Source organism: Dipodomys merriami, unplaced genomic scaffold (genome assembly GCF_024711535.1).
Source record: "Dipodomys merriami isolate MVZ:Mamm:240054 unplaced genomic scaffold, mDipMer1.0.p SCAF_31, whole genome shotgun sequence".
Taxonomy (NCBI): Eukaryota; Metazoa; Chordata; class Mammalia; order Rodentia; family Heteromyidae; genus Dipodomys; species Dipodomys merriami.
Window position 1 is genome coordinate 13,756,450 of NW_027204604.1, and position 26,190 is coordinate 13,782,639.

The window sequence follows — 26,190 nt, forward strand, 5'->3', positions numbered from 1 at the left end:
CTTATCTCGAATAAACTACTCAGGAAAAGACAAAAGTAGAGCTGTGGCTCAAGTAGTAGAGCAGTAGCACTAGCAAAAGAAGCTCAAGGACAGTGCCCAGGCCCAAGGTTAAGCCTCAGGACTGGCAAAAAAAAAAAAAAAAAAAAAAAAAGATGTCGAGTGCCAGCTTACAGCAAAAGAGCCAAGTGAGAGCTTGTATGTGTGTACATGTGCACATGTACACATACACACACACACACACACACAAAACTACTATAAGAAGTATTCAAGAACAGGAATGTGATATGTGGAAGAGCACACAAGTTAAGAAAGAATGTCCAATGCCTAATGGTCAAGGACAAAGATGCAAATAGAAGCTGCCCTGCCTACAGTTTCTCTCCTTCCTCCATTCGTCCATTTCCTTTCCTACATAATAAATCACGAAACAACTTATCAACTTATCAAACTTCTCAGTTTCTGCTCAGCCTCAGATTTGTTGGGTTTTTTTTGGGGGGGGTCTGGTTGTGGAGCCTGAACTCTGGGCCTGGGCGCTGTCCGTCAGCTCTTCAGCTCAAGGCTAGCTCTCTACCACTTGAGCCACAGTGCCACTTCCGGCTTTTTTCGTTTTGCTTATGTGGTGCTGAGGAATCGAACCCAGGGCCTCTGGCATGCAAGGCAAGCGCTCTACCACTGAGCCACCTTCCCAGCCCCCAGCCTCAGATTTGGATCTGACTCTAGGCACTGTCCTCTAGCATGGTGCTCGCTCCCGTAACACACCCCCCCCCCAGATGAGGTCTAGATTTCAGGGCCTCTTACACCCTTGCTTTCTTGCTTCCCTGGCTTTTGGCTGGTTCATTGGAATTAAGCATCTCACAAACTTTACTGCCCAGGCTGGCTTCAAACTGCGATTCTCCAGGTCTCAGTCTCCCAAGTAGCTGGGATTATAGGTGTGAGTCACCAACACTGGCCCATAGTCACTTTTAACATTGGGCATTTGTTGTCCTTATTTGGGTTGGATTCTCTTTCCAAACATAGTGGTCTGGGGACACTTCCTCCATCCCAAAGGACAGTTCAAAGGCAGATATTTTCCTCATTCTAACAGAATTCAGCACAAGACTGGGTTTGGGGGTTTCCAAGGTAGATGTCAATAAACGCTGTCAAAGTTGAACTATGCATTGACAAATTCCTTAATGGGTGGGATTAGATCCCACAGCTCAGCACTTAGAGCAAAAGAGGGGGGAAACAAGAATCCAGGAGACAGCAGGGCACCGAGGGGAGTGGGGGTAAGGACTCCAGATCACCACAGCCTGGAACAGACTCCTCAGTCTGTCTCTGGGTTTCTCCCCTCTTGCTTCTCACTAGGGGAAGGGGAACATGGGTTGGAAACATTTCCAGAGGGAGAAAGCGGGTCACTCACTGCCACCCCACTCTGCATCAGGATGGGCAGGGGAGGCCCCCCCAGGCTCACACCATCCCTCCTCAAAGGTGTGCTTTTGTCTTTCCCTCCCTCCCTCCCTTTCTTCCTTCCTGCCTCCCTTCCTTTTTTCTTATCCTTCTTTTTCTTTCCTTCCTTGTTTCTTCACCTTAATACACATATCCACTGACACACAGACACAGACACAGACACAGAAACACACACACACACACACACACACACACACACACACACACACACACACTCATTTGAAGACAAAAACTTCTCCTGGCTTAGCACTATATTCTGGAAAAATCAATATTCAGGGTCAAGTCTGGGCACTGTGGCTCACCCCTCTAATCCTAGCTACTCAGGTGGCTGAAATCTAAGGATAGCAGTTTGAAGCCAGCCTGGGGCAGGAAAGTTCATGAGACTGTTATCTCCAAGTAGCCACCAAAAAGCTAGAAATGGAGCTGTGGCTTAAGTGGTAGAGCACTAACCAAGAGAAAGAGGTGGGGAGGGGGAAGGCAGGCAGACAGACAGACAAACAGACAGAGAGACAGAGAGAGAAACAGAGACAGAGAGACAGAGACAGAGAGACAGAGAGAGACAGTGAGTACTTAAGGACAGTGCCCAGGCCCTGAGTTCAAGCCCCAGTATCACAAAAGCAGCAAGTTGGAGTCAGCTCCCGAGGCCTGCCTTGCTCTCTGTGTGTCCTTGAACCAGTGAGAATGTCAGACCACAGTAGTGAATTCCCCAGGGACAGGCCGCCCCACCCCCACCCCTGCACCCATCCATTTCAATCTGAGCCTGACCATTACAAGCAAACATACACTGGGGCCTTCATGAAGTTTGATGCTTTATTTCCTGGGGACAGACTCTTCCATGGCTCCTCCCTGTGCCAACATGGCTTGGGGTGGAGCTGACTCAGGGCCCAGGCTTCCAGGTGGCATAATTGGCAGGGATGGACAGGGTGGCCTGACACAGGAGATGATTTCCAAGAATCGTGGGACATTAGCCCATGCCTCAGAGTACTTCCTGAGCCATGAAGATTGCAACGTTCTGAGAAAGCAAACTAAACCCAAATAAACCTGTCTAGCCTTCCGTGCACAAGTCAGTCAGGGCCGTGGAACTGCCTTGCTGGAGTCTTGCAATGACTTGTGGGTAGTACGCCAGGCAGACATGACTGTGCCCATTTCAGAGATTAGAACCCGAGTCTCCTGACTCCGAAACTTGCCAGCTATAACACTGCTGATGGCAGAAGTGGATCTATAGAAGCCAGCTTGTGCCAGGGCTGTTGGTTCACGCCTATAATCCTAGCTACTCAGGAGGCTGAGATCTGAGGATTAAGGTGGGAAGCCAGCCCCAGCAGGAAAGTCTGTGAGACTTTTGTCTCCAATTAACTAGCAAAAAGCTGGAAGTGGAGCTGTGGCTCAAGCCAGTAGAGCATCAGCCTTGAGCAAAAAAGCTAAGGGACAGTGCTCAGGCTGCAAGTTCAAGCCCAGGACCAGTACCAGAAGAAGTCTCTGTTTCTGCCTACAGGAACCCAGTGTGTAGCATGCCACATGCCTTAGCCATCAGGTATCCAAATACCCTGCTCCCTACTTTTCTCATCATTGCATCATGAATCCCATACTTCTCCCTTTGTCTCTGACCACACTCTTATCCATGAACAACTTGAAAAAGAACAAGGCCTGTGTGTGGAGCAGTCAATTGATAGTGATGAATGACAGTGAGGGAATGAATAGTTGGCATCACCACTGGATGCCAGTATTCCATCCCCACACCTGCCATCATTTCCCACGCATGTTGTTCCTACCCTTCTTCTGTGCTGACTCTGTAGAGAACATTTGTGGAGAGAGATCTGTGTATACACTGACCGTCCACTTGGGAAGAATTCCTATGGAATCCCACTTTGACAATGGGATAAACAAAACCAAACTAGGAATGAACATTTGCTGGAAATGGGTGTAGGACTGTAAGAAGCAATTCTAAGCCAAATAGAATGCCTAGTGGGGCCCTCCTAACTGGGGCCCCCTGCAGTGGTATTTCTGGCTCCCCACAGACAGAGACCGAAGCACAGGCCAGAGAGCTTATCCTTGACAACCAGGAACTCACCTTCTATGCCTGGAGCTCAGCAGTACCCAGAACATGGAAGGTGCTAGAGAAGCCTAACCCTTAGCCCACAGCTACATTAAACCATGAAAGAGAACCATCAGTGGGGCACCCATGGCTCATACCTGTAATCTTAGCTACTTAGGAGGCTGAGATCTAAGGATTTCAGTTCAAAGCCAGCTTGAGTAGACAACACTATAAGACCTCTATCTCCAATTAACTAGCAAAAAGCCAGAAGTGGAGCTGTGGCTTAAGTGGCAGCATGAGCCAAATAGTCTAGTAAGAGCACTTGGCTTAGTGTTTAAAATCCTAGTATTGGTACACACACCACCACCTCCACATACACACACACAAAATCAGAAGCTGTCATTCATTAATCAGACATCTATGACATCAGCATTGGGCACTGTTCTGGGATCCTCGTGTGATCACATCCATCATCCCTTAATTCCCACAGTGGCTCCCACCACCACCTCCACTGTACTGATGAAAAAGAGGCTCGGGAAGGTCGATCTGATTTCCTCTCTGTCACTCGGCAATCGCTTAGTCTCCCTGGCTCCTGGAGACACCAGCAACCAGTGCCTGGGAGCCCACATGGTGTGTGCTGACCATTCGGCTCTTTTCAAATTAGTAGCCGCCAAGTCTGGCAGAACAGCACCGGCCCTCAGGACAGACGCAATCACAGGGGACCTCTACCCTGGCAGCGTGGCTACAGACACAGCGGAAATGGGTGCCGAGATGCTGTAAAGCTCAGGAAATGACAGGACTTGGTTGCCTTAGCAACGGGCAACTGGGGTCAGTGACAGAGCAGCAGACACAAGGATAAGGTACAAAAGAGGCCACAGTGTTAGGCCCAGGGATGTGGACCCCACAGAGCTGATCCATTTCCTGTACCTGGGAAAACTGAGGACAAAGCCTGAAATCGGGAGGAGCCAAGGGCAAGGCGGAGGGGGTGGTGGGGAGGGGGGAGGGACGGGAGGGAGGGCTGTAGTAGCTGCCTGCTGGGCTCTACCCACAGCCTGGCTGTCACAGCTTTCAGTCTGAAAAGGAGGACCTTCCAGCCAGCCCAGCCAGGCAGGAAGCAGCTCTGTGCCCACCCTCTGGGCACCAGGCAAACGTGAGTTGGAGACTTTCCTGCCAGTGGTGGGATGGAGAAGCCAGGCGATGGGGTCCACCAGACCCAGTTTAGAGGGGGAAACTGTGCGCCCAGACCTGCATTGGGCCATGGTCTCTCACCTGGAAAGGAGCCAGCCTACCTCCTTCTACCTGCCCCAGTTTTTCTGTTAGTGTTTTTCAGGTCAGCTTCATCAGGGCACATGGGAAAGCCAGGGAAACTTCCTTGGGGATGACTTTTCTCCCCACTCCCACTTTTTTTTGGGGGGGGGATGTTAGGGATTAGACCCAGGGCCTATGCACATACTAGCAAGCACGGCCACTTCCCTAGCACCCCCCTCCCCCCGTCTCTTCTGTGTCATCCCAGGGTTCCTAACTCCAGCCACCGCTCTGGGACACAGCCTGGATGACACCTGGCTTCCAGGTGCTTGGAGACGGCGCATGCTCGCGTTGTATGGCAGGGGCTCACCTTGCACTGAACACAGCCACCCACAGCTGGACCAGCTGCATGTCTGGTGAAAGCACTCAGCAAGGCTGGGCCGCCCCAGCTTGGACCTCATGGGGATCCTTCCTCTTGTACCCCCATGGAGAAAGGACACTTCAGTTGTGCAGCTGAGAGCTCAAAGACATGCTGTGTGCCACACCTGGAAGCACCCCTGCCTGGCACAGCAGTGGCCGTGGGCTGGCAGGACACCCCTGCCTCCCGCAGGAAGTCACCTCCCTGCTGATGGCCAGCCAGTCCCCATCTTGGCCATGCAAGCTGGATCTGAACACAGATCCTTGCCTGGTTACAGGAAGTTCCACATCCCCATGTCTCCGACAGCCTTGAGGCCATCCATCGTGTCTATATACACAAAGATCTATGCTACTCATTCAATCAGACCATATGGATCCCTGCGTGACCTGAATGACATCATCAGAACAAGCCTCCGTCTTCTAGTTGAGTGATACCTTTCGGCCCCTCACCTGATGGCCCCTCTCTGCAGTGGACTCCAATCGCATTGATCTCTGCAGGACACAGAGATCGATGTGGCTAGCCTGTGCCCTGGAGGGTGTGGATAGTTGAATCAGAAAAAAAAAAAAATCAGAGATAACTGCCTGGACCAACAGAAGCCAGTTCCCCCGGAAGAGGGTGGAGATGTTTGTGGGCGCCCCCCTGCAGCTGATGGCAGACCCATCTTGTCAGGCAGGAAGGGGGGAAGGGGCGGAGTGCAGGGCGAGACACTGCTTTCCACTCGCCACCCAGTTCAAGATCCTAATCAGAGTCTCATGATGAGCAGATGGTCAGTGCATCGCAGAGACGGGGGCGGGGGGGGTGGTGGGGGCGGGGGGGGGGAGGGAGAGAGACAGGTCAATGTTCCAAAACACCCTGGAGTCACCACCCTATAGTCCAGGGGGTTCCTGGTGGGGGAGGATTATGTTAGATGAGGAATTATGATAAACATGGGGGTCAAATGATGTGCACATGGCTCTGATAGGAAAAATGCCTGAAATAGTATTAGACTAAAAAGCAGAAAAGCAAAATCATGTGCAGAAATGGAGGTGCGGATCAAGCAGTGGTACGCTAGCCTTGATCAAAAAGCCTTGATTACATGAGTGCACAAGGCCCTGAGTTCAAGCCCTAGTGCTATCACGCACACATACATGCGCATGCGCGCACACATACACATACACACACACATGCACACACACACACACACATGCACACACACGCGCACACACACACACACACACACACACACACACACACACACACACAGCTTTTCTGTGAGTCTTGCTAATAAGGGAAATAAACCCAACACTAGTTAAAATTTAGGGGAGAAAAAGAACAATGGATGGGGAAGGACCCTTGCGTGAAGCCGGGGCAGGAGAGGAGCTAGGAGCAGGCAGCCGGGGTGGGTGGCAGTGGTAGATCACAGGAAGTCTTCAGAGGCCTCCAGGGAGAGGTGTGGGGGAGCTGTGGGTATGTTTTGAGGTGAGGAGAGGGGTCTTAGAGAACAGCGGGGGGCCCAGCAGCTTCACGTGGGAGCAATGCCTGGCTGGGACAGTGCTGTGAGCAGGGGACAGGGGGAACTTCTGTAGCCCCCCAAAAGGAGTGTTGAAGTAATGGGGAGAGCTCAGTGCAGCCAGGATCTGAAAGAAAGGACCAGCCATGGACATGCAAAAGCAGGGTCAACTCAGCCTTTGGTAGAAAGGGAGGAGGGAGAGGGAGAAGAAGAAGGGGGGCACACCCAGGGGCCTTTGGGTGGTCATTTTCGGTTCAGTCCATGGCTACAGGTTAGGGGTGTCTGTGGTCTCTAGGGATAAAATGCTGACCCAAAACCACAGGGTCCTAGGAGGTCAAATCCACCTCATTATGTGACCTGGGGTCCTGCTTCCCCCTGCATGGGCCTCAGTTTCCCCCAGAGAAGCAGGAAGTGGGTGACAGCCCTTCTATTATGGTGAGGTCTCAGGGGCTGCCTAATGAAAATGATTGTAAAATGCCTCGCGAACCGGCGCTGCCGCCTCACAAGGAGGCAATTCTTCCTCACAAAGGGGGTTCGGTTCCTGGGGGATCTGCCAGGAACCTCTCTGCCCTGCAAAGAAGGGGCCCTTCTGTTCTCTGTGATCTGGACGAAGCCCGCATCCCTGGGATAGCCACAGGCCGGGCCCCGGGCCCGATGCTGGCAGCCGCTGGCACGCAGCACAAGGACAACTTTGTGCGTCCCAGGCCTGGCATGTGAGCTGCAGAACACAGGGGCAGCCTCTCTGACAGGGGAGGAAACTGAGGCACGGGAAGGGAGAATGAGAGCCAACAGATAGAAAGCCGGACCTGTACCTTCTTTAGTCATACTTTAGTCAACGTGTGTACGCGAACACGTGCATATGACCCTGTACAAGTTTCCCTATGTGTTTAGACTTCAGATTTCACATCACCTGGGAGAGAAATATCTGTCCTTTGTCTCTCTGAGCCTGCTCCACTTCACTTCTCTGACCTTCTTTATGTGTGGAAGAGAATCCGGCCCAAGTGGAACAGTCTACAAAGAACCAGCTGCTACGGCTGCAGCAACCGGCCCTCCCAGCCCCTCCTCCTAACTGAGCACTGCAATCCAAATCAATGCCCTCACTTTACAGAGGGAGAAACTGAGGCTTGGGGAAGAGGGCTGTCCATTACAAGAGTTTGCAGCATCCAGCTCTAGATCTTGGCTTCCTCCTGACCCCCAGGGGTAAAAGGATCCTGGGGGCCTACTTTGCTGAATCTGTGGCACTTGGAGATTTGGGGTACCACCACCCTGACAAGCAGAGGTCAGGAACTCACACACGTATCCACTGGTCTAGTTCTTTTGTTGTTGCTGCTGTTGGTTGTGGGGCTTGAATTCAGGGCCTGGCCGCTGTCCCTGAGCTTTTGTGCTCAAGGCTAGCACGCTACCACTTGAATCATAGCTCTACTTTCCGCTTTTTGGCTGTTAATTGGAGCTAAGAGTCTCACAGGCTTTCCTGCCCAGGCTGGCTTTGAACCCTGATCCTCAGATCTCAGCTTTCTGAGTAGATAAGAGTACAGGTGTGAGCCACCAGCACCGGCCCTTCTGATCGAGTTCTAACACCTTCTCCCAGGCTGGGCTACACCACAGCAAAGCTTTGACAAGCTGTGGGGGTGAGCCAACATCCCCTCTGATGTCCAGGCTGTGTCCCTGTGTCTGGTGGAGAGGAGGCTCAGGGGAGGGCGGCCGGGGAGGCACGTCCCGGCTCACACTGCCAGCCCCAGCGGGTCTGCACCCTGTGACGCGCCTGTCACCTCTTAAGTCTGTCACTTCCCTTGGGCTCCACCACGAGGCCACGAGACCACGAGCAGCTGAGGCAGGGGCCCAAGCCACCCCTCCCCTCATGGCCACGGGTGCTTACAGCACCTGCTGGTCGAACCACCCCCCTGCCTAATACCATCCTACCTTCCAGAGAGAAAACTCATGCCCAGATAGAATCCAGGCTGTGTCCAACACTCTCCAGGACTGGCCCGCCTCCCTGCTGCCTTGCTGGTCGGTCTCTGCTGCCACACACAGTAGACCCCTCACCCCCTGCTCACCTCCATTGTCCCCAGCCCAGGACAGGCCAGCAAAAGCCCACGAGCCCCTCTGAGAGCCCTTAGAAGGCAAGGGTGGCGTGTGCTAACACATTTCCAGGAGTACCCGCTTAGGACTGGTTTTTCAGCTACCCTGAGGGGTCTGGGAGTTCTCAGAGCATGAAGCCATCAGCTCACCCACTTCTCAGTCCTTTCTCAGTGTGTCCAAGGTGAGGGACCACTGCCTGCCCAGGCCTGACCCCCCAACTCCAGCCAGCCCAGACCTCAGGCGACCCTGCTGTAAGGGGTGTCTGTGATGAAGGGGTGAACCGCTGGCCTGAGGGGGGAATCCGTCCCCGCCAACCCCACATCTGCCCTCCAGATGTCTCCACTTCAAAAACACCTTCTGCTACCAAAGACCAAGTTCGGGGGTACACTTGGCTGTCGTAAGGCACCCCCAGAGCTTCTCCTTGGCCTCTCTGTGATTCCCAGAAGGAACTGGCCACACTCCATGGACACCTTTGTCTTCCATTGAAAACCTCATGCCATAACAGAGCCCAGCAAGAGTGTGAGGTCCTGAGTTCAAGCCCCAGTACTCGCAAAAAGGAAAAAAAGAAACTCATGTTTATTGAGTGCTTACTACATGCCAGTATGCTGCAGTGCACTCAGAGAAAGCAGCAAGCCTGGGAAACCACTGACCTTTTCTTGTCATCCAACAGCATCCTAGCCTGTACCATATCCAATCCCCTAAGATACCCAATGGATCCGTCCTGAAGCTAAGGGGCAGAAAGTCAGAGTCTTGTTTTTTGGGGGGTCAGGGGGCAATGGTTTGGAGTAGATAAAACCAAAACAATTTTCTCATGCCACTGAGCAAACAAGAGGCAAACAGAATCACTCTGTTTGCCAGACATCTGAACACCTAGATTTACCACCTAGGGGGACGGGGAGGGTCTTGTCTAAAGTAGAGACAAGACTCCTGGCTTCTCCACCCAGGGTAGCCAGAGGCTGGCTTGGAGAGGAGGGCGTGGGGACCCAGCTGGGTTCTGTTGGGCAATTGCGCCCTCTCGTGGTGAAAATAGGATGATGCAAGGACACGCGGACAAAGGGAAACCCCATTATCTTTCTCCCTTTCCCAGAATCTCTTCCCACAGCCTTCATTATACATTTCTTGGCGGATGGTGCTGAGCCCTGTCCAAAAGGAAACAGAGAGACACTGTCCTGCTCTTGAGAGTGTCTAAACCAAAGCCACCAGAGGAGAGAAGGCCAGCCCTTCTCTTCCTTCACACTCCAGCCACTAGATCTCTAACTGGAGAGACCTGCCCCTTGGCTTTTGTGCCAGACAAAGATGAGAGGCAAGAAGCATGGTGCCCAAACTCTACACTTCCCCAGTAGCTGGGATCACAGGCATGGGCCACAGCGCACAGCTGTTGGTTGAAATGGACTCCTACAAATCTCTGTTTTGCCTGAGCTGCTCTCAAATCACAATCCCTTCCCCTTCTTCCCCTTCCCAACCATTTCAATTCCCACAGCTAGGATTACAGGCATGCGCCAGGATATTCTTGGCCTTTAGTGACCTCTTTCTAGTTTTGGTGGTCTGGGTAAGCAGGTCCTCAGCCAATCCATCTGAACACTGGGAGGACCAAGAAATAGCAGCTAGCTGGCACTCAGCAGCCAAGGAAGGCATTCAGGTGGAGTTAAGTGCCGGGGGCTGTGTAATTGCTGAGTGATTTCTGACTTCCTTCTGTAGCTACCTAGAGAGCCCTGGGGCCACAAGGCAGCTGGGCAGGGACCTCCCCATGGATGATGAGTAGATGTTCTGAAACCCCGCGTGACCACACATGTGTGTGTGGACTCACTTCTCAGGACACAGGTGGCCACTGTCCTACGGGCTGGGCTGAGTGACATGGGCTAGGCACATATGCCAAGCTTTTACCTTTCTCCCAGAATCACTATGCACTGTTTTACAAAAGGAAGAACACAGCTGGGTGCCACATCTGTAATCACATCTGTAATCCTAGCTACTCCGGAGGCTGAGATCTGAGGATCACAGTTGGAAGCAAGCCTGGGCAGGAAAGTATGTGAGACTTTTATCACCAATAAACTATGGGAGGAGGAAGAGGAGGAGGAGGAGGAGGAGGAGGAGGAGGAGGAGGAGGAGGAGGAGGAGGAGGAGAAGGAGGAGGAGGAGGAGGAGAAGGAGGAGGAGGAGGAGGAAAAAAAGCCAGGAGTGGTCAGAAAAGTAGCCTTGAGCAAAAAAAAGGGGAAGGGGCAGTTCCTAGGCTCTGAGTTCAAACCCCAGGATCAACACATACACACACACACACACACACACACACCCCAGGATCAAAACACACACACACACACACACACACACACACACACACACACACACACACGCACACGGAGAACACAGAGGCTGAAGTTTGCCTAAGCCCCTTGGAGAAGCCAGGGATCCGCCCTGGGAAGGAACCGAGAACCACCCCGGTTGAAGGAGTGGGTGGAGATATGGAATTTCAACATCTCTGCTCATGGCGTGGGAACTGTGCAAAGGAATCTCAACCTGACACCAGAGCCCCCTTCTCTTGGGGCGTCTTCACGGAAACAGCGGCCCATTTCCATGTCAGCCTCCTCCAGCCACGAAAGGGGCCCTGTGGTCTGGCAGGCCCGGCACGGCTGCGGAGCCAGGAGTCGGGCTGCCTGCTGGGTCCCTGGCTGACTCACGCTTGCTCTCTGCACTGGAGACGCACCAGCTGGTCGTGGCCTTCGCTCTCGACACTGGCCGCGGGCGGGGCCGAGTCGTGGTTCAGGCCTCTTGACGCTACACAGATGAACGACCTTGGGAGACCCTCACCCCCCCCCATGCCCCTACTGTGTGTGCAGCTGAGGATCGAGGGCAGATCCTGGCTACACAGCAGAGGGAGAGGCCCCGGGACCGTGGGTTGGGGGAGGTGAGAAGGGCTTCTCCTTAGCTTGCTGGTGGCCCAGGATGGACAAAAGAGGGGGCCAGGAGAGAGAGGAGCCCCCAGTTTACTCCCCTTTACCAGAGTGGCCTCCACCTCCCAGAGCCTTCCATGCCCCCACAGAGATTCCAGCCCCTTCCCCTGCCCACCTCGGCCACAATCCTGAAGTGTTCACTAAAGCACTCAGTGAATCGATGAATGAAGAAATGAATGAGTGAATGAATGAATGAGGCACTTGAAAGCCTCTGTCTTGGACACTGACTCCTCTAAGGATCGCAGCCTCAATTCTTCTTAGGCCTTTCTCGCTGGCTGATTGCATGGGGTACTTGAATGGAAGACCCCAGGCCCTCTTTCTGTACCCCATGTTCCACAGCTCTCTTCCTCCAGCACCCAGGAACCCAGCTGGCCCCAGCCCCCACCGCCCTCCACCCCTTCCTGGCCTCTCTTCCGGAAACACCTTTTTCCTGCCCTATTAGGCACTACATTTCCTCACAGGAAGCAGCCTTGTGATTCCAGGGTGCTATTTACAGCAGGCCTCCATCCTCCTCCTGCTCACCAAGACAAGGGGCCATGGTGCAGGAGGGGATGTGGGCCATGCTTGGGCTTTCCAGGGTCCCAGCCACTAGGAAAAGGAAGCTGAGAACCAGGGACAGAATCTAGAAGATGGGGTGAGGAAACTCTTTTCTGCCAAGAGCCATTTGGATATTAACATCACCCGATGGCCATACTAAATGATCAACACAGTGTGTGCCAGTGGCTCACACTCAGGAGGCTGAGATCTGAGGATCACGGTTCAAAGTCAACTCAGGCAGTCAAATCCAACAGACTCTTTTTTCTGTAGTTAGCCAGAAGAAAGCTGGGAGTAGAGACATGGCTCAAGTGGTAGAGTGTCAACCTTGGGCAAAAACACGAAGTGGGGAGAGCACCCTGGCCCTGAGTTCAAGCTCCATTCATTACCAGCACACATGCACGCGCGCGCACACACGCGCGCGCACACACACACACACACACACACACACACACACACACACACACACCTATCAATATAGGCACACCAGTCACAGAAGAAGCACAGAAGCACATGTGCGTGACCCCCTCCTGACCCCCCACATCTGTGAGAGCCCTGTTCCCCCACCCCCAGATCCAGAGTAGTTGTGGACCTATGGTCTGGAGAAGAGTGGTGATCATATTTTGAAGATGATCATATTTTTGCGATGCAGAGAGCAGAGGCAAGATTTGAACAAAGTAGTAAAGTCCCTGTTACTTGTCTACCTCTGTACAAGAATGAAGGCTCTCCCTGCTCTGAGTTAGGTGCCACCATGGGCCAAGAAAAGAGGGGTTCTCTCCTATAGGGTTCCAAGGGACCCCACAGACACTTAAGGTTGGAATATCTAGCGTCTGGAAGAACCAAGATAATGAATTTCTGGGAGGTTTTGTTGGGGGAGTATTTATTTTTATTTTCATTTTTGTCAATTGTAGGACTTGAACTCAGGGCCCAGGAGCTGTCCCTGAACTCTTTTGCTCAAGGCTAGCCCTTTACCACTTTGAGCCATAGTGCCACTTCCAGTTTTCTAGTGGTTAATTGGAGATAAGAGTTTGGACCATGATCTTCAGATCTCAGCCTCCTGAGCAGCTAAGATTACGGGCGTGAGTCACCAGCACCTGGCTAGGTTTTCTTTTGTTTTTGTTTTTGACAAGGCCTCCCTATGTAACCCTTGTTGCTCTCAAATTCACTGTCCTCCTCATGGCTGGGATTACAGGTATGTCCCACTACACCTGGCTGAATTTCTGTTGTTCTCAGCCACCCAGTTGGGGTACTTCATTACGGCCACCTGGCAAACTGATACATGGTAGTATAGCCACTAGACAGAGAAAGCCTCTAAGATCGAGGCAGGTTCGCTGAGCCCCACCCTAAGAGCTACAGTTGAGATTCAATCCTTAGTGCTCTTCCAGGAAGATTCATCACAGTTTCAAATGATTTCCAGGGCACGACTGTTGAGTCTCCACTCTACTGTGCGCCTCCTGCAGACCACAGTCACCAGCCCTGTTGGAGTTTCCTAGGTAAAAACCTCTCCCACCCTTCCCTGACTCACCCCTCCTTTCCTCTCCCAGCCGGGCCACCCTGGCTTGGATGTTCCATGTCAGGGGTGTGACATTAAATCCGCTGTCCCAGCCCTCTCTCTTTCAGGCCATCAGTTCCTCCACACATCTTTAACTAATGCCATCCAGTGCCAGGTCCCATGCTGTGAGTCTGTTTCCTGCGTGGACACAGAGCCCAGTGGCCCTGCTACTTGGACTGTACCCTAGCTAAGCGCTGCTCCAGTCGGTCCCCTCCCTGCTCTGAGCCTCTGGTTTCTCCCCATTGTGGCAGGCTCCCATCCTGCACATGCTCCTTTGGTGACACATAGGCCCAGACACCCCAGCCCAGCGATGAACACCATTTCAATCCACGCCAGAGAACAGCATGCTGCATAATGGGGGAAGCCAGAGGCCGAGCCCCTGGCGACGTGCACTCGATCTCTAGGAGGTAAAGGTGGCTGCAGTCTGTGAAGAACAGCCAGAGTGACCTTTCCTAGAAAGCCACAGAAATGAGAGATGGTCTGAAAACAAAGACCAATAGAATCCTGCTACCGCCGGGCGCTGGTGGCTCACGCCTGTAATCCTAGCTACTCAGGAGGCTGAGATCTGAGGATCGCGGTTCAAAGCCAGCCCGGGCAGGAGAGACCGTGAGACTCCTATCTCCAATAAACCACCAGAAAACCGGAAGTGGCGCTGTAGCTCAAGTGGTAGAGCGCTCGCTTTGAGCTGAAGAGCTGAGGGACAGCGCCCAGGCCCAGAGTTCAAGCCCCACGACCGACAAAAAAAAAAAAAAAAAAAGAATCCTGCTACCATAGTGGGGCTGGTGGCTCAAGTCTGTTATCCTAGCTGCTCAGGAAGGCTAAGATCTGAGGTTTGTGGTTCAAAGCCAGCTTGGGCTAGAAAGTCTGTGAGACTCTTTAAGCACACACACAAAAAAAGCAGGAAGTGGAGCTGTAGCTCAAGTGGTAGAGTGCTAGTCTTGAGTGAAAAATCTAAGGGACAGTGTCCAGGTCCTGAGTTTAAGCCCCAGACTGGAGAGACAGACAGACAGACAGAAAGACAGACACAGACACAGAGAGAGGAGAGACAGACACCGAGAGAAAGACAGAAAGACACAGAGATAGAGAGACAGAGACACAGAGACACACAGAGAGAAACAGAGAGAGAGAATCCTACAAAACCTCCAGGATATTCCATTCAGGCTCCATCACCAGCGTATGTTAACTCTCAAAATTCTAGCAGATATCTCAGTATTGCCTAATAGGTACGAGTCTTAGAATGACTAAAGGATCTCCCATAAACCAACTGTGCTACATCCATACATCAGAAATGAACAAACTCCACAAACTGAACATGAGTGAAGCTAACAAATTATGTTGAGCTTAGAAGTGAGAAAAAAAACAAAATAGAACATTCCACATATATATGAAGTTCAAAACTAAACTGTGGTGACACAAATGAGCACAGTGCAAGTGTTGGGGGCGCCGATGAAAGGGACAGGAAGAACACTGTGGGCTCACAGAAACACCCTGTATGTGGAAGAGGGTGTGAGCTCCCTGAGTCTACACGTCTGTCAGCACTACACCAAGCTGGACCCTGGAGATCTGCGCATTTCATTTCAAACAGAACAAAGGAGAAGAAGAGACATCAGGCTCGGGGGAGACTGTGGCAGGTGAATGGACACGTCCACTTCCCTCCACTCCCTCCACAGCCTGAGCTCTGCTTGGTCCAGGGCTGGGCTCAGGCAGCAGCCCAGGAATTGCCACAAAGAGGCAGATGGAGTAAACAAGAGCGCCAGCCCCTGGGCCCCTAGGCCCCTGGGCCCTGCTCTTTTGGGTTTTGTAAGTCAGGCCCCTGCCTCCTAAGCATCCAGGCTGAGCCCTCCCTGGTGTCTTGTTGCCATGGAAACAGTCCCTGCCTGTGTTTTGGCCCATAAGCCTCAAGTTTATCACTTCAAATTTCCCCACCTTCCAATATACTTCGCCCCAGCCACACCTGCGACTCCTCATCCCCAAGCCAGGGCTATTCATAATGCCCTGGAAAACATCCCGAGCCGGATAAAAGACAGGCAATGCCAAAGAAAATCCCATCATCCTCCAGGGGCCCGCCTTCTGGAGGCCCGTGGGACCTGAGGGACCATACATCTTAGAGGCTGAACCACAGCCCTCCCACTCCGTCCCTGTGACCCCAGACAGGGAGATGTTCCTGCATCTGGTGCATGAACACCTCTTTTGAGATAAATTCACCCAGAAACACAGTCTGCAGGGCTGGGAGGTTGAATGCTTGGGACATCCAGGCTTGCTTGTCACTCCCGCCCCATCGAGATGCTCCGGGCGCCAGGTGTTAGCTCAGGAGAGGGCAGCCATCCCTGGGCTTCAGAACAGAGCAATGGATGGTGACACTGACTTCAGGATAGAAGGCTAGGTCCCAGTATTAGGATCTAGATCCTCACAGTTCTGTGAAGTCCACACTATCAATCCCATTTTACAAATGAGAAAGTTAAAAGGCAGGCGCCGCTGGCTTGTGCCTATAATCTTAGCTACTCAGGAGGCTGAGATCTAAGGATCAAAGTTCAAAGCCAAACCAGGCAGGAAAGTTCTTGAGACTCATCTCCAATTAACCACCAAAAAAAGCCAGAAGTGGAAGCATGGCTCAAGTGGTACAGCACACTAGTCTTGAGGAAAAAAGCTAAGGGACAGTAGTTAGGCCCTGAGTTCAAGCCTCAGTACTGGCACACACAAAAAAAGGAGAAGGAGGACAATGGCAAGGAGGAGGAGGAGGAGGAGGAGGAGGAGGAGGAGGAGGAGGAGGAGGAGGAGGAGGAGGAGGAGGAGGAGGAGGAGGAGGGGAAGGGAGGTGGGTGAGGAAGCTAGACCCTGGTGGCTCATGTCAGTAATCCTAGCTACTCAGGAGGCTGAGATCTGAGGATTGCAATTCAAAGCCAGCCCAGGCAAGAAAGTTCATGAGACTCATAGCTCCAATAAATGACTCAGAAAACCAGAAGTGGTGCTGTGGCACCAAGTGGTAGAGTGCTAGCCTTGAGAAAAAGAGCTCAGAGACAAAGTCCAAGCCCTGAGTTCAAGCCCTATGACCAACAACAGAGGAGGAAGGAGAAGAGAAAGAGGAGGAGGAGGAGGAGGAGGAGGAGGAGGAGGAGGAGGAGGAGGAGGAGGAGGAGGAGGAGGAGGAGGAGGAGGAGGAGGAGGAGGAGGAGGAGGAGGAGGAGGAGGAGGAGGAGGAGGAGGAAAAGAAAAAAAAGCAATAGAAAGAAAAGGAAGAAAACAGAAATTCCTGACTTTGTTGGAACCCAAATCAGGCTGACTGCAAAGGCTGGGAATTTTTGTTTTACAATCACAGCAGAGACCAACCCAAAGCCAAGGAGAGGAAGCACAGAGGTAGTCCTCAAAGCTAGCCAGGGAAACGCCAGGACGGGCATTTCTCATGCCATGGCACCTGACCCTCCGCAGCTTTCCTGTACACCACTCCATCAGCTCACAACGCTTCCTGGGCTCCTACCATGTACCAGGACCTGGCTAGGCCGCTTCTGTGTTCCCAGCCCTGCTGAGTGTCCAGACAGCTGTGGTCTGCCTTGGGCAGAATGTATCTGCATGCCAGCCCCGCCCGCCAGCCAAACATAGAGGCCTTTGTCTGGGCTGGATGTAGATGCCGGATGGTCACAATCTCGATGGCTAGCTCAGCAGCAGCCCCTCCCACTGACTTCCCACAACACCCCCAACTCCTGTGGTCACTTTCTGAACCTCCCTGCTGGCCTCTGGTTTCTTTCTGGCCAGGATGTGCCAGAGGATGTGGAGGAATGAGTCAGAGGTGGTGCGGCATCTTCGTGATGGCATAGCACAGGAGCTGGTGGGTGCAGGAGGAAGGGTAGGCTATTCCTTCACACTAGCTAAGTTTCTGCAAAGTTTTAATAGATCAGCACCACCACGCAGGCCTAAATGCAGGCGCAACAGTTCTTTTCAATCCTGATGAGGAAATGGGAAACAGAACTGAAAACACCACCCCTTCAAACCAGGCTCATGCCTATAATGTTAGTTACTCAGGAGGCTGAGAGCTGGAGGATGTCAGTTCAAAGCCAGGCAAAGCAGACAGTAAAAGTATGCAAGAATTCAGCTCCAACTAACCAGAAATTAAACTGGAGGCATGGCTCAACTGGTAGGGCACCACATAAGCAAGCAAGCAACAAACATAACTCTTTTTTTTTTTTGGGTCCAGTCATGAGGCCTGAACTCTGGGCCTGGGCGCTGTCCCTCAGCTCTTCAGCTCAAGGCTAGCGCTCTACACTTGAGTCACAGCGCCACTTCCGGCTTTTTTCTTTTTGCTTATGTGGTGCTGAGGAATCGAACCCAGGGCCTCATGCATGCAAGGCAAGCACTCAACCTCTGAGCCACCTTCCCAGCCCCAAACATAACTCTTTCACATCACTTCTTTGATAAGCTGGATATAAGTTAACAGGAATGAGTTTTTTAAAAATAGTAATGTATTTTCAAATAGCTTTGTTTTGGCACCAGTATATGTTGGCATAAAGGCTTGAACTCAGGACTCTCACTCAAACTTTTTTTTTTTCCTATATGAGGCCCTGGGTTCAATCTCTAAAACATCAATATGGTCAGGCGCTGGTGGCTCAGGCTTGTAACCCTAGCTACTCAGAAGGCTGAAATTTGAGAATCACAATTCAACACTAGACCAAGCAGAAAAGTCTGTGAGACTTCTGTCTACAATTATCCACTGAAAAACTGCAAATAGAGGTGTGGCTCAAGTGGTTAGAGTGCCAACCTTGGGTGAAAAAGTCAAACCAAAGCACAAGGCCCTGAGTTTAAACCCTAGTACCAGCACAAATAAAAGCTCAAGTGAGGGGGAGGGGCGGGGGGGGGATGGGAAGGGATGGGAAGGGGAAACAAAGGAAACAAATGCTTGATAAGAAATGTACTCATTATCTTGCCCATGTAATTGTAACCCCTCTGTACAGTATTTTCACAATAAAAAATAAAATAAAATTTTAAAAAGCTCAACATAATTCGTATTTGTATGTATGTATGTACATATATATAAATATATAATGTGTTACACATTAAGGTTTAATTAAACAGCTGTAAGATGTAAAGTTGTGTTCACTGTATCCATATTTAAATTTAGTTTTCATAAAAATGCATTGTAGTTGGAAATAATTTCAAGGTAAACTTTTTCTCACTTTCCAATAATTTCTACCAAGAAGCAGCTAATTTGAAATGAGTAATAAATGCAATGCTAGTGTCAAAATGCATTTGTGTGTGTGTGTGTGTGTGTGTGTGTGTGTGTGTGTGTGTGTGTGTGCATGCCAGTACTGGGACTTGAACTCAAGGTGTGTGCACGGATCCTTAGCTTTCTCACTCAAGGTATTTCCCAGCAACATCTTGCTTCCTACACGACATGCAGCACAAACGGCTCTCACTATTTGGGAAACTTTGATAACTCTCTGAACTCTTCAGCACCAAACTAGAAAATCAGTACCTCTCTTGTTTAGTTATTTCATATATTAATATTATGAACCCAGGTGCCAATGACTTACACCTGCAATCTTAGCTACTCAGGAGGCTGATATCTGAGGATGGTGGTTCAAAGTCAGCCCAAGCAGGAAAGTCCATGAGACTCTTATCTTCAATTCACCATCAAAAAGACAAAAGTGAAGTTGAATTCAAGTAGTAGAATGATAGTCTTGGGCAAAAAAGCTCTAGGAGTGTACTAAAGCCCTGAATGCAAAGCCCTAGAACCAGCATGTGCGTGTATACACACGCGCGTGCGCATGCGGGCGCGCGCGCACACACACACACACACACACACACACGAAAATAAATAAATAAACAAAACCTTGTAGAGCAACCTTGCTATATTACATTAGAAAGTGCCTTTAGCCAGGCACTGGTGGCTCACGCCTATTATCCTAGCTACTCAAGAGGCTTAAATGTGAGAATCACAGTGTGAAGCCAGCTCAGGCAGGAAACATCTATGAGACTCTTACCTCCCATTAACCATTAAAAAGCCAGAAGAGGAGCTATGGCTTAACTGGTAGAGTACTAGCACTAAAGCTCAGTGACAACACCCAGGCCCTGAGTTCAAGCCCCAGGACTTGCACTTGCACGCACGCATACACACACACAAATGTTCCTTTATTGTCCCTTCTCCTGGCACCCGGGGACGAGGCCTACACACCCTCCCAGGGTAGTTCACTGCTACCCTCTTAAAGTGCATGGAGCCCAGAGCGTGACACTGGTCTGGGGATCAATAGCCAGAACAGCAGAGGCTGAGGTGCCCCACAGTCGAGTCCCTCCAAAGCTTTGGAGGGGAAGAACAGGCAACCCGACAGAAGCAGCACCCCCCCAGAGGAGACAAGGAGGCAGCTGCTGGGGTTCAGTCCTAGCTGGGACTTCTCAACCGTGCATCTCATCAGCTGTCTCTCCTTTGTTCAAGGCAACAGCAAGAGAACAGTTGGTGCCTTGGCACTGCCCAGGCCCTACTCACTCCTTCTCAGTCAACCCAATTATCTGCACCAATGAGCTGGGAAAAGAGGCGTTGGAAATTGACTTTAGCAATAATTTATTGAGGAACTGTTCTATGCTTGAGGTCCACCAAAAGAATGAGATAATAAACGAAAGCGACTCAACTACAAGCAGAATAAAGAAACAATACAGTCCGACTTGGATCACCCCTTCCCAGACAGCCAAGTCCTCAGGTTTTCAATATAAAGTGGGAAGAAAAAAAACTGCTTTGCCTACAGACAGTTTGTGCTAAGGAGCTCGAAAAGGGGTTCTGTAATTCCAGACATAAGCAGAGATGAACCGAAGATTATTCATGGATCTTGAATAGAACGAGGAGGGCATGCCACAGGAGCGGAGAAAGATGTCCTACTCTGGCATATTGGGAAACAACGTCCTGTGACAAACACACAGTCATTCCACTGTTCTTTTTATGTTTATTTATGTTTTTATGTTTTTTTATTTTGTGCCACTACTGGGGCTTGAATTCAAAGCCTTATGCTCTCATTTGGCTTTTTCACTCAAGGCTGGTGCCACACCACCACTTTCATCTTTTGCTGGTTAATTGGAGACAAGAGTCTGCCTGGGCTAGCTTCAAAATCGATCCTCAGATCTCAGTCCCCTGAGTAGTTAGGCTTGGATGTCATTTCACTTTTCTTGGGGAAAGAAACAGTCTTTTTTTTTTGCCAGCCTTGGGGCTTGAACTCATGGCCTGGGGTTGTCCCTGGCCTCTTTGTGCTCAAGGCTATTACTGCTATACTGCTTGAGCCACAGTGCCACTTATGGCTTTTTCTGAGTAGTTTATTGGAGATAATAGTCTCGGAGACTTTTTCCTCCCAAGCTGGCTTCAAATCATGATCCTCAGATCTCAGTCTCCTGAGTAGCTAGGATTACAGGCATGAGCCACCAGTGCCGTCTAGAAACTGAAGCTTTAAAATGTTCTTTAGCCTATCTAAGCAATAATGACATCAACTATGTTTACAGTTGCCAAATACTTGCCATGTAGCAGACTCTACTTACAAAAAAATCAAAATCTGAACTATGACTCCAAGTCTGGCTTATAAGATGACGGGAATCTGGCCAGTACGTCATTTATCTTTCCTAAAAATCTGAAGGACATACAGCCCAGGGAAGAGGAGATGAATGAGGTCAGACACACAGTAGCTACTTCCAAACAGTGAGCGTCTGCCATTTTTCAGTCAATCATACTCACTCTGTGCCACATACACACACCAACTATGCACTTTCTTTGGGAATAGAACAGGGGGCAGTCCTAACCTTTCGGTGTCTTTCTTCCATGTGTTGAGTCATGGGTGTGACCACGACCGATTACTACAAGGAAGAACTCTGAAAGACAGAGCTGTCCAGCTAGGAAACAGGGTGGTTTCAGAACACGGTTGCTAGGAGTTCCCCAGAAACAGAGAAGTCTGAGCTGGATGCACCCTGGAAGAGAGGCTTTAGAGAGGACTGACCTAATGGATGGGGAAGAAGAGTGCAGAAGAAAGAGTGCAGGACATTGAAGGTTCTTTTCAACTTGGAAAGTTTCATTAGACAGAAGTTCCTCTATTTATAAATAACTTTTAAAATCAGGGAAGATCGGATGTACAGAGAATCAGTACAGGCCAGATGTGGAGAGAACTGCATCACTAAAAGCCATCAATGGTTCCAGAGAGCAAATCAGCTCAACCACGGAGGAGTTCTAAGCCTCACAGTGTATATTACAATTACCAAGGGACGTTTATGACAGCTACTGGAGCTGTATTCCAAACCACATAAAGCAGAGTCTCTGGGGATGGCCCAGGAGTAGGTGATGTTTAAAATGTCCCCAGGTGATACTAATGCATAACTAAGATGGAGAAATACCAAAATAGAGGAAACTCAAATTTGTACTGAGCCACCAGAATCAGCTCATCCCTACCTCTGAGCCAGCCATGTCCTGATATGAGAGACCTGTTGAGAGATTGGTGAGAGGTCAGGAAGATAAGGCCTTTTAACCCTGTTAGGTCTGAAGCCCTGAATTTCTAGTTATTAGTGTTTGTGAATTTATAAGCTGGAAGGAGAATGAAGGTCTGGGGAGATGAGGAGTGGGAGTTACTCTTTAATGAGTTAAAGTTTTAGTTTGGGAAGACATAAAATGTTCTGGTGGTAATGATTACATGATTTGAATGCTATGAAGCCTCTATGTTTAAAAGTAGTTTAAATGTTTAATTTTATGTCATATATATTTTACCACAACAAAAATGTTTTTTATGTTGGTTATTGGGACTTAAACTCAAGGCCTCTCACTGTACTTTAGTTTTTTTTGCTCAAGACTGGCACTCTATGACCCAGAGCTCCATTTCTGGCTTTTAGATGGCTACCTGGAGACAAATGGATTCATCTGCTTGGGCTAGCTTCAAACTGTGATCTTTTGATCTCAGCCTCCTGAGTAGCTAGTATGTATAGGTGTGAGTTACGAGTGTCCAGTTCATAATAAAAAAAGTTTTTAATGTTTCAAACACAGTAATTATAAAGGAAAATATAATTAGTACAAATCAACCCAACCAACTGTACATGCTTTTACTAATGGTCTAGAGATATAAAACTTTGCACAAGAACCTTCCACCAGAATTTATCCCAGGAATGCAAGGATGGTTCAATGTGAGAAAAAAAAATTGTTCAATAAACCACAATGCTAACTGAAGGAAGTGATTATCTCAAGTTATGTGGGAAAATCAAAAAGCATTTGACAAAAATCTAACATCCTTTTACAAGAAAAACACCCAGAAAACTAGAAACAGAAGGAGAAACCCACCACACGTTAAAAAAACATTTATGAAAAACCCACAGCTAACACCAGACTCAAACCTAGAAGCCATCCACAAAGTTGAGGAACAAAGGGAATGTCCATTTTCATTACTACTATCAACACTGAACTGAAAATTCCAGCCAGAGTACAAAACAGTAAATTAAAACTAAAACTATTTCTACCCACAGTGATGTGTTTCTATGATTAAAAAAACTTAATCCATACACCAAAAAATCTTCTAGAGTTAATAAACAAACAGTGCGGAGTACAAGATCAACACACCAAACAACCAGTTTGTTTCCATACACCAGCAATAGACAATCCAAAAAGGAAATGAAGCAACAATTCCATTTAGAAAAGCTTTCAGAGCATCTGAAGATTGGACATCAGGACTGTCTTTAGTGCTCTGAAGTGGAAACATCTTGTTTTAGCAGTCTGTGGTGGAGGCACACGCATCAGCGCCTTTAATTTTTCATGCATATTAGTGCATCTCACATTAAAATTAAGTAGAGCAAATAGATTTGATGAGGCCCATCACGCAAACTGCACAGAACGTGCGTAAGAAGTTGAAACACATGTGTGGGCCAGTCACAGGGGCCTGGGTCTCAGCCATCCTGTCCTGCTTCACGTCCCAAGAGCCAGAGGAAGCTGGGAAGCAAAACCCCAGGCCCCTTGGAGGAAACCAAGTCTGAGTCAGCCTTCCTAGGAGGCGGAGGGAACAGATTAGGCCCAGGAAACTGTACACTGAGATGCGAAGAGTAAACTTTTCACTTGAAAAAATGGTGGGTTGTTTTTTTCCCCCTTGCTCAAGTCAAAAAAGGAACTTAAAGTGTTTGAAATATTTTTTTCTAATCACTAAGAAACAAAAGAATGCAGTGTTTGGCCAAGTATTGCCATAGTTCTTAGGTCTCCATGTTCCAGAGACTGAAGGCTGGTTGGTGCTGGTTCCATGAGAGATGGGTATTTTTACCCCTTACTGTGTTTCCCTTCCTCTTTGCTACTAACAGCTAAGTAACATCAGCTGAGCCAGCCTTCTGCATGGCTACACTAGGAACAGAAAAGGCTGGGCACAAGGAGGTGATCTGCCAAGAGGGAGTGAGCCTTAGGAAGGCCAAGGGCCTTAGTTCTTAGCTCATGCATGTGAAGGAGAGGGGCAGAGCTGGGTTGAGAGGGACAGAGATCCTTTTGACTTAAGTTGGTTTTCAAAATAAATGCTTTAAGAAATCAAAAGAACTTTTAAAAGAAGAAAATGGCATTGATTGAAAATAGATGAAAAGAAGCCAGGCACTAGTGGCTCACACCTGTCATCCTAGCTACTCAGAGGCTGAAACTGAGGATCACCATTCAAAGCCAGCTCAAGGCAGGAAAGTCCGTGAGACTTTATCTCCAATGAACCAGCAAAAAGCTGCAAGTGGGGCTGTGGTACAAGTGGTAGCGCACCAGCTTCGAGTGGAAAAAGTGAAGGGACAGAGCCCAGGTCCTGAGGTTCAGCCCTAGTGCCTTCACAAAACAGATGGAGATTGGGGGGCCCGGGGTGTAAGAGGGAGGGGAGGGAGGAACAGAGGGGGAAGAGAAGGGGGAGAAACTAAGCCATCCTCTCTTTCTGCCTTCCCCGCTTCAGGGTCAAGCCCAAAGATACACAAACTAGAACTCAAACCCGGTTAAAACAGAAAAGCATCTGCAGGCTGGAGGCAATGCGTCTTGAAAGCACAGCTTTGCTTCCCAGGGGGCGGGGGCAGGGAGGAGGGAGGGAGGGTCATTCAGTGCTGACCTCCTCCCGCCCCACTAACACACGCGTGAGTTCCGAGGGACCCCCCGGGTGGATGAGATAGCTCGCCAGGAGAAAGCCCAGGCTTGCCCACTGCTTTTTGCAGCGAGAACCGGCCACGGGCTCCGGGGCGTTGCATTTGAACCAGCCAATGGCACATCCCAACCCCTGAACAGGAAGCCAGCCGCGGCGCGCGGTCCCGGGGTCCGGCGCTCGCCTCCCGCCCGCGCCAGCTGCGCCCGCGAGCGCCCTCGCCCAGTCCCGGCCCTGGCCGGCTGGCTGTCCTGCTCCCGGCGCCGGGGACACGGAGCCCTCTCTGCTGGGGGACCTGCCCCGGGCCAGCCACCGCTCCTGTCCGCCCTCTCTGTCCCCCCACCACGTTCCTCGCTGCCCCAGCGACCCGTCTTGGGGGGCATTGGGGAGCCGAGGGCGCGGCGCGGCGCCCGCAGGTGAGCGCACCCCTCCGGCTCCGTCAGCCGCTCCCCGTCCTCCCTCTCCTCCTCCTCCCGGGTCCCCCGGGAGCCTCTGCGCTCCCCCCCCCCACACACACACTCCGGGCAGGCTCCAGACCAGGAGCCGCGGAGAGGCTGCGGCCCGGCGCTTCGGGGTGACCCTTCCCCGGAAGGTCACCTGTCCCCGCCGTCCCCACGCGCCCCGAGGGGGACGACCCAGCGCCAAAGAAGAGGAGCGATGCCGGTGGGCTGGGTGCGGCCGTGCAGCCGTCCGCTCCGAGCCGGGGATGAGCGGGACTCGGAGGGAAACTGAGGCTCGGGACTCTTCGGCGCGCCCGGGGCGCGCGCCCTCCCGGGACGCCGCGAGCGTCTCCGGGTTATTCCCGAGCGCGTCTCCCGATCGATCGGGACCCCGCCGCCCGCCCCGCGCCCGCGCCCGCCACTCACCCGGGGCTCCACGCCGCCAACGCGCCGGAACGCGCGCCGCCCGAGCGGCCCTCGCCCGGCGGGCACAAAGTTTCCTGGGGGGACGACCCCCCCGGCCCCTCGCACGGGGCTCAGCGGCCGCGGCCCGCTCGGATCTCGGGCCTGGCTCTCGGGGCGCCGCCGGCCGCGGCCCCACCACACCGAGGAGGCGGCGGCGGCATCCCGAACAAAGTAGCGTCCCCGGGCCGGGCGGCGGGGCGGGGCCTCGGGACCCGCTGCCCCGGGCACACGCCGGCGGGGGCGGGGCGGGCGCGGGGGGCGGGGGGCGGGGGGCGGGGGGTGGGGAGGGCCGGGGGGAACCCGGCGACCTCGCTCTGCGCCGCCCGGTGCCGGCTTAGCCCGCAGGGGGCGGGGGCGCGGGGCCCCGTCCAGACTTTGTCACTGGAAAGCGATCCGCGTAACCCTTTCCTGCCTCCCTTCCCGCCCCGCCTCCGCGGCCGCTCGCGGGTGGCAGGAGCGGCGGGGACCCGGGG

The 26,190-nt window shown here is 51.4% G+C and overlaps 1 protein-coding gene across 4 annotated transcripts in view; it reads right to left on the minus strand.

Annotated features, from left to right (window-relative positions):
- Nav1 (neuron navigator 1) overlaps positions 1-25,855 on the minus strand; it is a 240,692-nt gene extending 214,837 nt beyond the window's left edge. For 2 of the 4 annotated variants that reach the window (XM_070041842.1, XM_070041840.1), the window contains exon 1: positions 25,679-25,855. The gene's annotated coding sequence lies outside the window, so the exon portion shown is untranslated. The remainder of the gene's footprint in view (positions 1-25,678) is intronic. The other 2 variants (XM_070041843.1, XM_070041841.1) reach the window with 1 other exon arrangement.
- Positions 25,856-26,190: the final 335 nt, after the last annotated feature.